At 41.2% G+C, this 4,020-nt stretch overlaps 1 pseudogene; it reads right to left on the bottom strand.

Annotated features, from left to right (window-relative positions):
- Positions 1-513: 513 nt before the first annotated feature.
- Positions 514-4,020, bottom strand: part of LOC110536537 — a 7,345-nt pseudogene continuing 3,838 nt past the window's right edge.

Below are 4,020 nucleotides of genomic sequence, written 5' to 3'. Positions count from 1 at the left end.
GCATAATACTTGTATCTCTTATCAAAGTTTATTATGAGTATTTCTGTAAATTGACGTGGCTCTCTGAAAAATTGCCGGATGTTTTCGAGGCACAAAATTAATGACCAAAAAGCGCCAATGTAAACTGAGATTTTTGGATATAAATATGAACTTTATCGAACAAAACATACATGTATTGTGTAACATGAAGTCCTATGAGTGTCATCTGATGAAGATCATCAAAGGTTAGTGATTCATTTTATCTCTATTTCTGCTTTTTGTAACTACTCTCTTTGGCTGGAAAATGGCTGTATGTCTTTTTGTGACTAGGCTCTGACCTAAGATAATCATATGGTGTGCTTTCGCTGTAAAGCATTTTTGAAATCGGACACGATGGGTAGATTAACAAGAAGTCAAGCTTTAATTTGGTGTATTGCACTTGTGAATGTTTGAAAGTTAAATATTTCAACAACAAAAAAATTAATTTCGCGCTCTGCCTTTTCAGGGGATGTTCCACAAGCGGAACCCCTAGTCCTAACAAGATTTATACCATCCTGATTTATTTGCAGTTTGGGCTAAGATCTTTGTCAAACATGAGTCAGGAACAGATGAGATGATGCCCAACCTCCGCTGTTTGACTTTGGGTAATGCATGATGCAAGACTTCCCATGCAAGAACAAAGTAGGACACACAAGGAGCCTCCTTCAGAAATGTGAGCCTCTTTGTTTTGTAGCATGCTGCTTCAGGAATCGCAATCTTAGAAGATGCAGCAATGGGATAACATGATACTTACATGGTCTCCCACTTTCAGTGTGTTCACATCTTTTCCTACAGCTGTGACAGTACCACTGAGGTCAAGAGCCAGAAGCTGGTGGTTCTGAGATGTGATTGTTCCAGTACATTGTCTGACCATAGTTCAGGTCAGAGACACTGACAGGACAGCAGTAGTCTGAGAAATGAACACCTATCTTACTGAGCTGAGTCTCAACTTATTTCTCCTGGATGTTCTGATCCTCAACATCACAGGGAACAGCAGACAAGCTAGTCATTCTGTACTGATCAGCAATCTGAAGGATGAACTGCCCAGACAAGCTAATAAAAATATCTGACATTTCTTCAGCACGAGATCTAGTCATGCCTGACATGACAAAGCCTGGGCTGATACAGTCCACTGTGTTCTCTGCTGACCGGTAGGTTATTGCTCTGATGGAATTTGGAAATTTCATTACCTTCAGTTCCAGGACTATTTGTCGGAACATCTCACAGCAGCTGACCATGTTCTCCAGGATAGCCTCTGTTTCGTGGGATGTAACATTGTCGTTGCTCCACACAAACAAGATTTCTTCAAAGTTGTTCGAGATTTGATCGAACGGCGCTTTAAATCCACGGCTCAAGAGATCATTGGCATGTGTGAAAGAGACGTATTGAGACTGTGAGCTCAAATGTTTTTGCATGGCTACGGATACACTCATCTGGTCAGCGAAGACCAATGCCTTGGGTTTATTAATGGGCTTGTAGTCATCAGAGACAACACTGAAGTCATTGTGGAAGAAGTATTCTTCAACTACACAAGATTGACTTCCAAGATACTTGAATATAACATGCTTCAGTTCAACCAACACCCGGCCTGCTTTGTCTGTGAAACAGACAGATACTTCCAAATTGTCCACTGCAACATTTGCAGCTCTCAAATACAGAACCATTTCAGGCTGCAAAGGGTTCGAGGAACAGTCCACCGGCCAATTTCATCAGGAAAGCCAGGCCTTGCCATGAATGCAGTCACTGTTGTGACTTGAGTCAGTTGTAGCAAGTAGTCTAGCACTACAGGATGAATGCAGAAGTCATGCAACTGTGGCAGGAGCTCTTCAGGGACAGACACAACAGAGATGGCTTCCATCAAGTCGTCACCATATTGGACATCTCCTCTGTTTCTGAAAACAGAACCATACTGAAACCCTCTGTTACTTAGGTAATTGTAGAAGTCGTCAGTACTCATAGTTGATGTGCATCACTTGTAAACCGAGTCTTTAGAGATGTCCTGTTCCTCGGCCAACCTCCCTTGCTTGCATGATATGCTGCCTGATGCATACGTTACTGTAGGTGATTGTATCTTAAACGTTGTCTCATTTTCAACGTGATCCAGTTTGACACTCAACTCAGGAGAATTTGGTGAAATGACAAACTGACACTGAGTTGCAGTGTGTTGAGTGGCACCGCCTAATGTACCTTGCTGTGCTGCCTCAAAGATGAGACTGACCCTTACCCTAACCTTAACCCTTAACCATTAACCATTAAACCTTAACCATTAAACCTTAACCATTAAACCTTAACCCTTACCTAACTCTAACCTTAAACCTTACCTTAACCGTTTTAAATGTTGACTGCAGTGGAGTGACGTCAGAGTTCGTTTAGCACTTACCCATTTCGGGCCATTTAAAAAAAAAATTGAGGCCCCCATTCTTTGAGACCCTCATGGTACCCGGGGCGGCAGGTAGCCTAAAGTATTGAGCATTGGGCCAAAAGGTTGCTGGATTGAATCCCCGAGCTGACAAGGTAAAAATGTGTTGTTCTGCCCCTGAACAAAGCAGTTGCTCCCCGGTAGGCTGTCATTGTAAATAAGAATTTGTTCTTATTAACTGACTTAACTACTTAAATAAATAAAGGTGAAATTCAATGTTAAAAAAAAAATTATTGCCATATAATGAACATTTTGTCCAACCCCCAAAAAATGACTAGTCAGACAGGCCCACTGGGCAAAAAATGGACCAGCCAATCTGACAAATGCCCGAAATGTCCACCGGTATCTGTGAGAAAGTTGTACTACATGGAACACTGCAAGGAACTGTTGGGCTCCACCCTTAATTACTCTTGGTGAGTCATATAGGAAAAAATAACTTGTATATTGCACTCTAATTTAAATTGGTGATAAGGGATGGTAAATATACAGTGTCACAGAATAGTAACATTCTCTTGAAGTTCTTTGACGAAATTAAAGTTTAAAAGTTCATTCAACGCATCAAATACTCCCAGAGACGTTGTAAGGCCAGACTGGCTAAACGTTTGCCCAGTTTGTATATTGTACTGCAAAGAGTGAAAAACTGAAGAAAACGCTCACTTGTTTCAGTGACTTCAGTAGAAGAACCCCACAACCCTCTCCTCTGCCATCTGCTCTGCTGGATAAAGGGGAAATCAGCTTTACCTTGCTGAGATCGACAGTGGTTTGCAACTCTATCAAAACAGCTGACACAGAGAGCCATTTCGCAGTCACCTGGTAGGACAAACAAGTGTTAATATAATTACAGGTGGTACTCAAACAGCACCTGCTCATGTAGCTGTACAGGGATTAATAGTCAAACATATGATTGTCTATTTGTCTTTATCTTTTTAGAAATTGCACTCTGGGCACAATTGGTAGGTTGACAGTGGTAGCCTGTATTAAGCCCCCTAAGGGCTAAGGACTGGGGCTGACTCTCTAATAAAAGCTAACATGTCGTTGAAATTGTTGCATGTTGCATTTTTAGAAAACAATTCATTTTTTTATTTCACCTTTATTTAACCAGGTAGGCTAGTTGAGAACACCTTTATTTAACCAGGTAGGCTAGTTGAGAACACCTTTATTTAACCAGGTAGGCTAGTTGAGAACACCTTTATTTAACCAGGTAGGCTAGTTGAGAACACCTTTATTTAACCAGGTAGGCTAGTTGAGAACACCTTTATTTAACCAGGTAGGCTAGTTGAGAACAAGTTCTCATTTGAGTTACTAACAATTGTGCAATACAATGTACAGTCAGAAAGCAGTTTATCAGTTACACCGGCGGGGCCCCGTGGCAATAAATTAATAAAACCAAAAGCTTACCTAGACTTGGAAGAGTTCCAGTGATGGATTGCCATAGTCAGCAAGCTAACATAGCATCCCTCTATATTGGATAGCCATAGTCAGCAAGCTAACATAACATCCCTCTCTGTTGGATAGCCATAGTCAGCAAGCTAACATAGCATCCCTCTCTGTTGGATAGCCATACTCAGCAAGCTAACATAGCA

Source organism: Oncorhynchus mykiss, chromosome 11 (assembly GCF_013265735.2).
Source record: "Oncorhynchus mykiss isolate Arlee chromosome 11, USDA_OmykA_1.1, whole genome shotgun sequence".
In the NCBI taxonomy this organism is placed as follows: domain Eukaryota; kingdom Metazoa; phylum Chordata; class Actinopteri; order Salmoniformes; family Salmonidae; genus Oncorhynchus; species Oncorhynchus mykiss.
Note: the sequence above shows the minus strand (reverse complement) of the source record. Positions and strands in the feature narration are given on the sequence as shown.